Here is a 14,658-nt window from a genome sequence, read left to right as displayed (position 1 = left end):
AAAAAAAAGAGCAGCCAAAACACAACAGTGGAGTACATGCAGCACACACCAGAGAGATTTCCTGAAGTGCCAGGCCCTGGACACTACAATACCTCTTCTTCATAAAGCCATTACTTTCAGGAGCAGGAAATATAACATGATTTTCTAATACAGAGAAGAATGCAGAGACTTACACAAAATGTCAAGATGGAGGAGTTCATCCTGAATGAAAGAACAAGATAAGGCCACAGCCAGAGGTCTAAGCAAAAGAGCTTAGTAATATGCCTGATGGAGATTTTAAAACAACAATATTAAGGACACTTGCTGGGACAAAGAAAAGTCTAGAACTTCAGGGAGATCCTTACTAAAGAGATAAAAGTGCTTAAAAAGAATCAGTCAGAAATGAACAATGCAACAATACAATATGTAAGATTAGAAACAAGATTGATGCAATGAACACAAGGCTGGAAGAAGCAAAGGAATGAATAAATGGTATAGAAGACAAAAAGTGTAAAATAATGAAGCTGAACAAAAGAGAAAAAAGAATTATGGAACATGAGAATAGACTTAGGGAACTCAGTGATTCCATCAAAAGTAACATTTGTATTATATGAGTCACAGAAGAAGAATAAAGAGAAAAGGGGGCAGCGAATGTGCTTGAAGAAAGTATAGTTAAAAACTTTCCTAATCTGGGGAAGGAAACAAACTTCCAGATTCAGGAGGCATAGAGAACACTCATCAAAAGCAAAGCAAAAAAAAAAAAAAATGGGGAGGAAGATGGCAGAGTAAGAGGACACTGGACTCATCGCGTTCTGTGGATCACTTAGATTCCACCCACATCTGCTTAAATAACCCAGAAAACTACCAGAAGACTCAGAATGGACTCCCCAGAGCAAACCGTATAAAAGAGGCTGACGGAGGGTAGGAAGGGCTGAGAGGCGGTGCACGCTACACGGACTTGTTGGAGGGAGCCAGGTCGGTGGAGGGGCAGCCTGCCCAGCAAGGCAGAGCCCCCAAGTCTGACTTACAAAAGTAGAGGGGCCGGACTGAGTGAGTTCTGACAGCCAGCAGGAGGTAACATCTGAAATATTATAAGTCAACAGCTCTGCTCCAAGAGCGGGAAGACTTGAGGACAACAGGAGGGAGAGTTTTTGAGCCCTGAAAGACAGAGCTCAGCCCAATGGGGAACAAAGGCGCTGGTCAGTACCATCTCCCTCACCCATCCCCAGCCAAAATCCCAAAGGGAACCAGTTCCTGTCATGGAACTTGCTTGCACCATGCAAACACCCAATGCTGTGCTTCTGTGGATCCCTCCCTCCCAGGGGTCTGTCTCCCTCCCGGTGCTGCAGGGCCCCTCCCACAGTGGACCAGTGAAGGCAAAGCAAGCTGAGCCTGAGACTCCCGCCACTGTGCACCTTGTGGATCCATCCCACTAATAGGCCAGATCCCATAAAAGCAGTACCACAAGCCTGGCAGTGTGCAAGTAGCCCAGACAGGGGCCACACCACTGCACAATGAGTCCTGTCCCTGGGAGAGGGGAAGATAAGGTATACACCAGTCTGACTGTGGCTCCAGCATGTGCTGGGGGCAAACATCAGGTCTGACTGTGGCCCCGCCCACCAACACAAGTTACTCCAGACAGCACAGGAGAAGAGCCTGCAGGTCCGCACCACTCCAGGGACTATGCAAAATGCATATGCAAAATGATGAACCGGAAGAATACTCCTCAAAAAAAACTCCAGGTAGGAGCAACAGCTAAAAAAATTGATCAAAAACGATTTAAGCAATATAACTGAACATGAATTTAAATTAATAGTCATAAAATTAATCGCTGGGCTTGAAAAAAAGTATACAGGATATCAGAGAATCTATTGCAGCAGAGATCAAGGAACTAAGAAACAGTCAGGAGGAGCTAAAAATGCTATAAATGAGGTGCAAAATAAAATGGAGGCGACCACAGCTCAGATTGAAGAGGCAGAGGAGATAATAGGTGAATTAGAAGATAAAATTATGGAAAAAGAGGAAGCTGAGAAAAAGAGAGATAAAAAAAATCCAGGAGTATGAGGGGAGAATTAGAGAACTAAGTGATGTGATGAAACGCAACAATATCCTTATAATTGGGATTCCAGGGGAGGAAGAGAAAGAGAAAGAGCCTGAAGGTGTACTTGAACAAATCATACCTGAGAACTTCCCTGATCTGGGGAAGGAAAAAGGCATTGAAATCCAAGAGGCACAGAAAACTCCCTTCAGACGTAACTTGAATCGATCTTCTGCATGACATATCATAGTGAAACTGGCAAAATACAGGATAAAGAGAAAATTCTGAAAGCAGCTAGGAATAAACATGCTCTAACATATAAAGCAAGACCGATAAGACTAGTGATGGAACTATCTACTGAAACTTGGCAGGTCAGAAAGGAATGGCAGGAAATCTTCAATGTGAGGAACAGAAAAAAATATGCAGCTGAGAATCCTTTATCCAGCAAGTCTGTCATTTAGAAAAGAAGGAGAGATAAAGGTCTTCCCAATCAAACAAAAACTGAAGGAATTCATCACCACTAAACCAGCCCTACAAGAGATCCTAAGGGGGATCCTGTGAGACAAAGTACCAGAGACATTGCTACAAGCATGAAACCTACAGACATCACAATGACTCTAAACCCATATCTTTCTATAATAACACTGAATGTAAATGGACTACATGCTCCAACCAAAAGACATAGGGTATTAGAATGGATTAAAAAAAACAAGACCCATCTATGTGCTGTCTACAAGAGACTCATTGTAGACCTGAGGACACCTTCAGATTGAAAGTGAGAGGATGGAGAACAATCTATCATGCTACTTGAGGTCAAAAGACAGCTGGAGCAGCCATACTTATATCAGACAAAGTAGACTTTAAATTAAAGGCTGTAACAAGACATGAAGAAGGGCATTATGTAATAATCACAGGGTCTATCCATCAGGAAGAGCTAACAATTATAAATGTCTAAGTGCTGAATACGGGAGCCCTCAAATATATAAAACAATTACTCACAAACATCAGCAACCTTATTAATAAGAATGTGGTAATTGCAGGGGACTTTAATACTCCCACTTACAACAATGGATAGATCATCTAAACACACCATCAGTAAAGAAACAAGGGCCCTGAATGATACATTGGATCAGATGGACTTGACAGAGATATTTAGAACTCTACACCCCAATGCAACAGAATATACTTTCTTCTCGAGTGCACATGGAACATTCTCCAAGATAGATCACATACTGGGTCACAAAACAGCCCTTCATAAGTACACAAGAATTGAGTCATACCATGCATACTTTCAGACCACAATGCTATGAAGCTTGAAATCAACCACAGGAAAAGTCTGGAAAACCTCCAAAAGGTTAAAGAACAACCTACTAAAGAATGAATGAGTCAGCCAGGCAATTAGAGAAGAAATTTAAAAAATATATGGAAACAAATGAAAATGAAAATACAACAATCCAAATGCTTTGGGATGCAGTGAAGGCAGTCCTGAGAGGAAAATACATTGTAATCCAGGCCTATCTCAAGAAACAAGAAAAATCCCAAATATAAAATCTAACAGCACACCTACAGGAACTAGAAGCAGAACAGCAAAGACACCCCAAACACAGCAGAAGAAGAGAAATAATAAAGATCTGATCAAAATAAACAATATAGAATCCAAAATAAAAGTAGAGCAGATCAATAAAACCATGAGTTGTTTTTTTGAAAAAAAAATAAACAAAATTGATCACCCCCTAGCCAGGCTTTTCAAGAAAAAAAAGGGAGAGGACCCAAATAGATAAAATCATGAAAGAAAATGGAATTATTACAACCAATCCCTCAGAGATACAAGCAATTATCAGGGAATACCATGAAAAATTATATGCCAACAAATGGGACAACTGGAAGAAATGGACAAATTCCTAAGCACCCACACACATCCAACACACAAACAGGAAGAAATAGAAAACTTGAACAGACCCATAACCAGAGAAGAAATTGAATCAGGTATCAAAAATCTCCCAAAAAATAAGAGTCCAGGACCAGATGGCTTCTCAGGGGAATTCTACCACACATTTAAAGCAGAGATAATACCTATCCTTCTCAATCTATTCCAGAAAATAAAAAGGGAAAGAAAACTTCCAGACTCATTCTATGAAGCCAGCATTACTTTCATTCCTAAACCAGACAGAGACCCAGTAAAAATAGAGGACTACAGACCAATATCCCTGATGAATATGGATGTAAAAATTCTCAATAAGATACTAGCAAATCTAATTCAACAGCATATAAAAAGAATTATACACTATGATCAAGTGGGATTCATTCTGGGGCTGCAGGGCTGGTTCAAAATTCGCAAGTCAATGAATGTGATATATCACATTAAGAAAAGGAAAGATAAGAACCATATGATCCTGTCAATTGATGCAGAAAAAGCATTTGACAAAATTCATCATGCTTTCTTTAAAAAAAACCCTCGAGAATGTCGGGATAATAGGAGCATACTTAAACATCATCAAAGCCATTTATGAAAAGCCCACAGCTAATATCATCCTCAATGGGGAAAAACTGAGAGCTTTCTCCCTGAGATCAGGAACATGACCGGGATGTCCACTCTCACCGCTGTTGTTTAACATAGTGTTGGAAGTTCTAGCATCAGCAATCGGACAACAAAAGGAAATCAAAGGCATCAAAATTGGCAAAGATGCAGTCAAGCTTTCACTTTTTGCAGATGACATGATACTATACATGGAAAATCCGATAGACTCCACCAAAAGTCTGCTAGAACTGACAAAGTGGCAGGATACAAAATCAATATACAGAAATCAGTTGCATTCTTATACACTAGTAATGAAGCAATGCAAAGGAAAATAAAGAAAATGATCCCATTCCCAGTTGCACCAAAAAGAATAAAATACCTAGGAATAAACCTAACCAAAGATGTAAAAGATCTGCATGCTGGAAACTATGGAAAGCTTATGAAGGAAATTGAAGAAGGTAAAGAGGAATGGAAAAACATTCTGTGCTCATGGATTGGAAGAATAAATATTGTTAAAATGTCAATACTACCCAAAGCTATCTACACATTCAATGCAATCCCAATCAAAATTGCACCAGCATTCTTCTCGAAGTTAGAACAAGCAATCCTAAAATTTGTATGGAACCACAAAAGGCCCCGAATAGCCAAAGTAATATTGAAGAAGACCAAAGCGGGGGCATCCACAATGCCAGACTTTAGCCTCTACTACAAGGCTGTAATCATCAAGACAGCATGGTATTGGCACAAAAACAGACACACAGACCAATGGAAGAGAATAGAAACCCCAGAACTAGACCCACAAACATATGGCCAACTCATCTTTGACAAAGCAGGAAAGAAAATCCAATGGAAAAAAGACAGCCTCTTTAACAAATGGTGCTGGGAGAACTGGACAGCAACATGCAGAAAGATGAAACCAGACCACTTTCTTACACCATTCACAAAAATAAACTCAAAATGGATAAAGGACCTGAATGTGAGACAGAAACCATTAAAACCCTAGAGGAGAAAGCAGGAAAAAACTTGTCTGACCTCAGCTGCAGCAATTTCTTACTTTACATATCCCCAAAGGCAAGGGAATTAAAAGCACAAATGAACTCTTGGGACCTCATGAAGATAAAAAGCTTCTGCACAGCAAAGGAAACAATCAACAAAACTAAAAGTCAACCAATGGAATGGGAAAACATATTTGCAAATGACATATCGGACAAAGGGCTAGTGTCCAAAATCTATAAAAAGTTCACCAAACTCCACACCCGAAAAACAAATAACCCAGTGAAGAAATGGGCAGAAAACATGAATAGACACTTCTCTAAAGAAGACATCCACATGGCCAACAGGAACATGAAAAGATGCTCAGTGTCGCTCATCATCAGGGAAATACAAATCACAACCACACTCAGATACCACCTCACGCTGGTCAAAGTGACTAAAACGAACAAATCAGGAGATTATAGATGTTGGTGAGGATGCAAACTGGTGCAGCCACTCTGGAAAACAGTGTGGAAGGTCCTCAAAAAATTAAAAACAGATCTACCCTATGACCCAGCAATAGCACTGCTAGAAATTTACTCAAGGGATACAGGAGTGCTGATTCATAGTGTCACTTGTATCCCAATGTTTATAGCAGCACTTTCAACAATAGGTAAAGTATGGAAAGAGCCTAAATGTCCATCAACTGATGAATGGATAAAGAAATTGGGGTTCATATACACAATAGAATACTACGTGGCAATGAGAAAGAATGAAATATGGCCTTTTGTAGCAACGTGGATGGAACTGGAGAGTGTTATGCTAAGTGAAATAAGTCATACAGAGAAAGACAGATACCATGTGTTTTCACTCTTATGTGGATCCTGAGAAACTTAACAGAAGTCCATGGGGGAGGGGAAGAAAATAAAAGAGGTTAGAGAGGGAGGGAGCCAAAGCACAAGAGACTCTTAAAAACTGAGAACAAACTGAGGGTTGATGGGGGGTTGGAGGGAAGGGAGGGGGGATGATGTGTATTGAGGAGCGCATGTGTTGGGATGAGCACTGGGTGTTGTATGGAAACCAATTTGACAATAAATTTCACATTTAAAAAAATAAAATAAAATAACGGGAAAAAAAAAACAAAGCAAAAACCCCAGCACAACAGCAAGACCTATTGTAATTAAATTTCCAAAATTTAGTGATAAAGAAAAAAAAGTGTTAAAAGCAGTAAGACAAAAAAATTTACAAGGGGAAGACTTATAAGACTTGCTGCAGATTTCTGAACAAAAAATGGCAAGCCAGAGGGAAATGGCATGATATATTCAAAGGACTGAATGGCAAAAATATGCAGTCAAGAATAATCTATGCAGTAAGACTATCATTCAGAAAAGGAGAGATCAGATTTTCCCAGACATGCAAAACTTAAAGGAGTTTGTGACCACTAAACCATCCTTACAAGAAATATTAAAGGAGATACTTTTAGTCAAAATGAAAGACCAAAAGTGACAAAGACAAGAAAAGAACAGAGAAAATCTCCAAAACCAGGGACAAAACAAGTAATAAAATCGCACTAAATACATGTCCGTTAGTAATTACTCTGGATGTAAATGGCCTAAATGTACCAAAAAAAATCAAACAGTGTCAGAATGGATAAAAACCAAAACCCATCTATATGCTGCTTGTAAGAGACTTATTTTAAACTTAAAATGAGTCTTCATTTTACCTTGATATTGAAAGTGAAGGGAAACAGCATTTTTCACAGAACTAGAACAAAGCATCTTAAAATTTTTATGGGAACCACAAAAGGCCCTGATTAGCCAAAGAACACTGAAAAACAAGCTAAACAGGAGGTATCCCAATTCTGCACTACAGCATTATCTACAATAGCCAAATTTTGGAAGCAGCCAGCTGAGCATTGGATAAAGAATATATATATTCATATACATATACATATACATATATGTATACATATATGTACATATATGGATATTTAATGTGTCTTATACATATATATACATATATGTATATGTATATGAATATATAATATTATTTATAATATAATATATGAATATATATGATATATATAATATATGAATATATATATTCAATTTAATCTTACACAGACATAAAAAGAATGAAATCTTGCCATTGACAACAATGTGAATGGAACTAGAGCATTATCCTAAGCACATATGTAAGGCAGACAGTGATAAATACCATATAATTTCATATGTAGAATTTAAGAAAGAAAACAAAAGAGCATAGGGATAAAAGACAGAGAGGAAGCAAACCAATAAACTGATGGTTCCCAGAGGGGTGGTGGGTGGGGGGATGAGTGAAATAGGTGATGGGGATAAAAAGGTGCACTTGTTGTGATGGGCAGTGGGTGTTGTATATAAGTGTTGGATCATTATTTGTATACCTGAAACTAATATTATACTGCATGTTAACTAACTGGAATTTAAATAAAAACTTTTTAAAACATGAGGAGCATGTTGACAGAGCCTGCTTGGGATTCTCTCTCTCCCTCTCTTTCTGTCCCTCCCCCACTCCCACATGCTTTTCTCTCAAAATAACTAAATAAACATTAAAAAATTGTTTACAAAAAAAAACATAACTGCAAAATGTCACACTCAGAGTCCATTCTGGAAATATTCTAAACATTTGATCTATTTTCTGATGTCACAAAATACCTCAAGCATAAAAGATAATCCAGTTTCATTTCTCACTGGGTCAATAGTTTATTCCTCCTTCAACAGATGATTCTTCAGACAGTAGATGACAATTAGTTGCTAACTTAGGAAATACAAGTAAGATTTAATAGAATTGCTTTGTAACATGTATATTATTTTCTGTTCTACCTAGAATTCCCCTGAGCTATTTTGATTTATCTAATTTCAGTTTAGATAACAGGACTGTGGGAACCATAGTCCTGCATTTCATGACTTGTTTGTGTGATTACAAATTTAGTGCTGTAGGAAGATTGTGTGACCTTTTCCTTTATTTTGAGGATGATTTATTTGTGAATATTCAGAAAAGGATCGGGCTTAGATGTGACCTGAATCTGCCCAAACTGGAAGGATCCTGTTATGTTTTAGGAAAATAGCAGGAAAACAAAATCAGTAAGGGAAGGTAATCTCTTTAAAAGTACATGTTTAGCACTACACATGTTTTCACTGTGGAAAAGGACAGAAAGTAATTTTGCATTTTGACTGTATTTGCAGCTGAGGATTTCTGAATTGCTTTGAAACGGTCACAGGAGTTTTACAATGATTCTTAAAACTCTATAGGGGTTAGTCGTGACAGTGAATGTATTTCAGGGTATGGAATGCAGCTGAAGTTGGCAACAGAAAGCAGGAGAGCCTAGAGGAATATAATTTTGCATGGATTTACTAAAGTACAATTTGCAACAATGAAGTACAACTACAATTATGTGAGAAAGAAGAGCAGCAGACCGACAAAATTTGTAGTAGTTAATGTATGATTTGTCTTGTTCTTAAAAGAGGTCTGGAGTCCAATATGAGTATCAGATTGCATGCATCTTATGTATTCACATCATGCATTTTGATGTAAAGAGAAGTTTACAGTCAATTAATGGAGTCTTTTTACAGTTATGAATGTATGAACATCAGAGTTGGGTATTTGACACAATTTTATATTGATTAGCTTGTTTTCTTTGGATATTGCCAGAAGCATTAGGATTTGAGGATATGCTATTTTAGGCATAAAATAGATATTACAAATAATAACATTTACTCTATTTAGTGTGTATTAAACAATTTTGACACGGTACAACATACCCATGTATATACTCACACATCAGTAAATATCATGTAAAGATTAGGTTCTAATTGGTTCCTTTTGGAGAATAATTTAATATAAGTGCTGCTCCCTAAACAAATTTAACTAAAATAAATAATCTGGTTCATATTAATGCTAATACTACTACTAATAATAATGCTTCCTGCCTTCATCTATTTTCAGCTCAAAATGTGATATTCCTAAAGTCAATCAATGTAAGCTCCTGAAGCCTATAAATGCAATATGTATTCTACAAAAAAACAAAAAAAAAGTTTAAAATCATTCCTATAGATGATGAATAGAGAAGCAAAGGGTGAATGAAATATAATTTTGGAGAGAAAGAAAGAAAGAAAGAAAGAAAGAAAGAAAGAAAGAAAGAAAAAATTAAGGGTGCCTGGATGGCTCAGTCAGTTAAATATCTGAGTCTTGATTTTGATGCAGGTCATGATCATATGGTTCGTGAATATGAGCCCTGTGTGGGGATCTGCACTGACAACATAAAGCCTGGTTGGGATTTTCTCCCCTTCTCTCTGTATCTCCCTGTCTCTCTCTCTTTCTCTCTCAAAAATAAATAAATAAGCATAAAAAATTAAATGAAATTTGCCCTTCAAGTCATGGAGTACCAAGCATATCATCAAATAAATAATTTGTTTCATGGAGAAAAAATATTAAAAGTATGAAAGAGTGCTTAGTAGCATCAGTATAAAGATGCAATGTTGAATGAATCAAAAGAAAATATCAGTCAAAAACTATCACTCCAAAATTTCATAAGAAAGTGTTCAGAAAAATTATCTTCCTACTTTAGGTAAACTTATTATCAAAACAGGTTATTTTAAAGAGGAATAGAAAAGGAGAGACAAACAAAATGTAGCCAACTTTCAGGTTTTTACTGAATACATATAGATTAAAATTAGTGAGAAATAATAAAAATCAAGAATATAAAGCTTAGGTAAAAATATTTTGAGTGTAATATAGGTTGCATGAATAGACTCTACTACCAATGAAATGTTAAACCATTTGCAGGTAGAAAAATAGAATAACAGAGGACCAAAATATAACAAATACTTGGCATAATGTGGTGATTGCTTTTCGTGAATTCTCATTCTTTTTATCACCATTTTTTCTTTTTTTTTTTTAATTTTTTTTCAACGTTTATTTATTTTTGGGACAGAGAGAGACAGAGCATGAACGGGGGAGGGGCAGAGAGAGAGGGAGACACAGAATCGGAAACAGGCTCCAGGCTCTGAGCCATCAGCCCAGAGCCTGACGCGGGGCTCGAACTCCCGGACCGCGAGATCGTGACCTGGCTGAAGTCGGACGCTTAACCGACTGCGCCACCCAGGCGCCCCAATCACCATTTTTTCATGGAATTTCTTTGTAGTGGAAAAGCAGTGTTTTAATAAGAGAGGCATGAGTACTTTTATAATTGAAACCAAAAAGGTTGATCTCTATTTCATGAGGTTGTTATAAACCAGAAGCTCTATAAAATGAAAAATAAAGGGAAAAGTATTTCTCAGAATAAAAATGATTTAGAAATAAATTTAATATAAAAATGTTAAAAGGGGGAAGAATTGCTTAAATGGAATAGGATTAAAATGATATAGACAATTAAAAAGGAGAGGAAAGTGAAACTAAGTCATATATGGATGAAGTAAATGAAGTGAATGCAAGTTAACAATGTGCACTGATATCCAGAGTGTTCAAGTTGTATCAACAATTCCCTGAATATCAAAACCAGATTTGAGGATACAAAAAAGTAGCGAACCTGAATATAGAACCATGGAAATTACCCTATTTAAGGAACAGTAAAAAAAAAGAATAAAGAAAAATGAACAGAGCTTAAGAGACCTATCAGATATTATAAAGTGTACCAAAATAAAATAATAGTAACATCAAACGAAGAAGAAAGAGAGAAGAGAAAGGATAGCTGAAGAAATAATGGTTAAAAACTTCCAAATTTGATACCACATACGTGAATCTACACAATGAAGAAACTTATCAAATTACAAAAATGTTAAACACAGAGAAATGCACTGACACGTTTTGTTGAAAGACAAAGAGAGAATCTTGAAAGCACCAAGAAAGAAGCATCATGTAATGTACAAGAGATCCTCAATAAGATTAAGAGCATGGTTCTCAGTAGAAACCATGGTGGACAAAAATAATTGAGATAATATATTTAAAGAAAAAAATTATCAATTAGTAATTCCATGTATCACAAAACTGTCCTTCAAAAAGGAGAGAGAAATTGAGACAATTCCAGATAAACAAAAGCTGAGGAATTTCACAGCTAGTAGACATGCCATATGAGAATTGTTAAAGGGAGTCATTCAGGCTGAAATAAAAGGACACTAAACAGTAACTCAAAACCATATGGAAAAATAAAGAACTCAGCTAGAGGTCACTACATAGGTAAATGTAAAACTGTGATGGTAATTTTTAGGTAGAAATCCCTATCTTTATTTTCTATAGAATATAAAAGACAAATACATAAAATAATAATTATAAATCTATATTAATGGGCACACATATATGACACAAATTTTTTTACAACCACATAAAAACATAATGTGTTGTTTGACAGCTGTATTAGAAAAGAAATTTTATGTGCTATTTAAACTAATTTGGTATAATTTCAAACTTGATTGTTATAAATTTATGTTAATTGTAATTAATTCCTATGGTAACCACTTAGAAAATATCTAAAATATATTTTAAAAAGGAAATGAGAGTATCAAAACTGTGTACTACAAAAATCAACTAAACACAGACAAGATAGTAATGAAGAAAAATAAAACGGAATAACAGAGAAAACATACAGAAAAATGGCAGTAGTGCTTCTTTAGCAGCCATTACTTTAAATGCAAATAGGTTAAACTCTTTAATCAATAACCAGATATTGAGATCCAACTGGCAGAGAAGTAGGGGGACCAGAAGTTCCTTCGTCCCTCAAACAGCAGTGTTGAGGCCAAAGGACTTTGAATTCCAAGAGTCCCAGCTTCAGAGTGACAGAGACATCTCCAGAGGCCCACGGGGACAACCTGATGGGCTATAGGGCTACTTCAGTGAACAAATCAAAGCACACTCGGTGGAGGGTCCAAAAAATCACTACAAGTAGGGAGATAAAGCAACCAGACTCACAATAGCAGAGAGCAAGTAACATGCTCCAAAAAACACCTCCTGAAGGGCAACATGTGACCCCTCTAGTAGTACTCACATGTGCAGGACACATAACAAGCTTTTAAAACACCTAAGGTACAGAAAACTAGCCAAAATGATGAAACAGAAGAATTCTCCACAAAAAAAAATTCCAGGTCGAAATGACAGCTAAAGAATTGATCAATACAGACGTAAATATATCTGATCAAGAATTTAGTATAATAGTCTTAAGATTAATTGCTGGGCTTGAAAAAAGCATAGAAGACAACGGAGAATCTATTGCTGCAGAGCTCAAGTAACTAAAAATAGTCATGATGAATTAACAAATGTTGTAAATGAGGTGCAAAATAAACTAGAGGTGGTGACAGTGAGGACTGAAGAGGCAGAGGGGAGAATTAGTGAAATAGAAGAAAAACTTATGGAAAAAGATGAAGCTGAGAAAAAGCAAGATAAAAAAATTCTAGACTACGAGGGGAGAATTAGAGAAGTAAGTGATTCAAAGAAATATAAAAATATCTGTATCATAGGAGTTTCAGAAGAAGAAGAGAGAGAAAGTGGTGGAAGGTGTACTCGAACAAATCATAGCTGAGAACTTCCCAAATCTGGGGAAGGAAACAGACATTGAAATCCAAGAGGCACAGAGAACTCCCCTCAGACATAACTTGAATTGATCTTCTGCACCACATATCATAGTGAAACTGGCAAAATACAAAGATAAAGAGAGAATCCTGAAAGCAGCTAGGTACATATGGGCCTTAACCTACAAGGGTAGACACATAAGAGTAGTAGCAGACCTATCTACTGAAACATGAACAGGCCAAAATTGAGTGGCAGGAAATATTCAATGTGCTGAATAGGAAAAATATGCAGCCAAGAATCCTTTACCCAGTAAGGCTGTTATTCAGAATAGAAGTAGAGATAAAGGTTTTCTCAAACAAACAAAAACTGAAGGAATTAATCACCACTAAACCAGCCCTATAAGAGATCCTAAGGAGGACTAGGTGAGTGAAATGTTGCAAAGACCACAAAGGACCCAAGATATGACTACAAGCATGAAACCTACAGATAACACAATGACACTAAATACATATCTTTCAATAATAACACTGAATGTAAATGGACTAAATTCTCGAATCAAAAGCCATAGGGTATCATATGGATAAAAACAAACAAACAAGACCCATCTATTTATTGTCTACAGAAGACCCATTTTAGACCTGAGGACACCTTCAGATTGAAAGTGAGGGGATGGAGAACCATCTATCATGCTACTATAAGTCAAAAGAAAGCTGGAGTAGCCATATTAATATCAGACAAACTAGATTTTAAACTGAAGGCTGTAACAAGCGATGAAGAAGGGCATTATATCATAATTACAGGGTCTATCCATCAAGAACAATTATAAATGTTTATGCACCCAATATGAAGATGCACAAATATATAAAATAATCACAAACATAAGCAATCTTATTGAAAAGAATGTGATAATTGCAGGGGATTTTAATACCCCACTTATAACAATGGATTGATCATCCAAGAGAAAATCAATAAAGAAACAATGGCCCCAATGACACCCTGGACCAGATGGACTTGACAGATATATTCAGAAGTTTTCATCCAAAAGCAGCAGAATATACATTCTTATCGAGTGCACATGGAACATTCTCTAAGATAGATCACATACTGGGTCACAAAACAGTTCCCAATAAATATAAAACACTGAGATCATGTCATGCACATTTTCAGATCACAATGCTATGAAACTTGAAATCAACCACAGGAAAAAGTCTGGAAAACCTTCAAAAGCACGGAGGTAAAAGAACACCCTACTAAAGAATGAATTTGTCAACCAGGCAATTAAAGAAGAAATTAAAAAATATATGAAAACAAATGAAAATGAAAACACGACAATCCAAACCATTTGGAATGTAGCAAAGGCAGTCCTAAGAGGAAAATAGATTACAATCCAGGCCTATCTCAAGAAACAAGAAAAAAAAACCCTAATACAAAATCTAACAGCACACCTAAAGGAAATAGAAGCAGAACAGCAAAGACACCCCAAACCCATCAGAAGAAGATAAATAATAAAGATCAGAGCAGAAATAGACAATATGCACTCTGAAAAAAAGTAAAACAGATCAATGAAACTAAGTTTTTTTTTTGAAAAAATAAACAAAATTGATAACCCCCT

This window comes from Lynx rufus, unplaced genomic scaffold (assembly GCF_022079265.1).
Source record: "Lynx rufus isolate CCGP_SWC_20201006 ecotype Redwood Valley unplaced genomic scaffold, mLynRuf1.p SCAF_14, whole genome shotgun sequence".
Classification (NCBI taxonomy): Eukaryota; Metazoa; Chordata; class Mammalia; order Carnivora; family Felidae; genus Lynx; species Lynx rufus.
Note: the sequence above shows the minus strand (reverse complement) of the source record.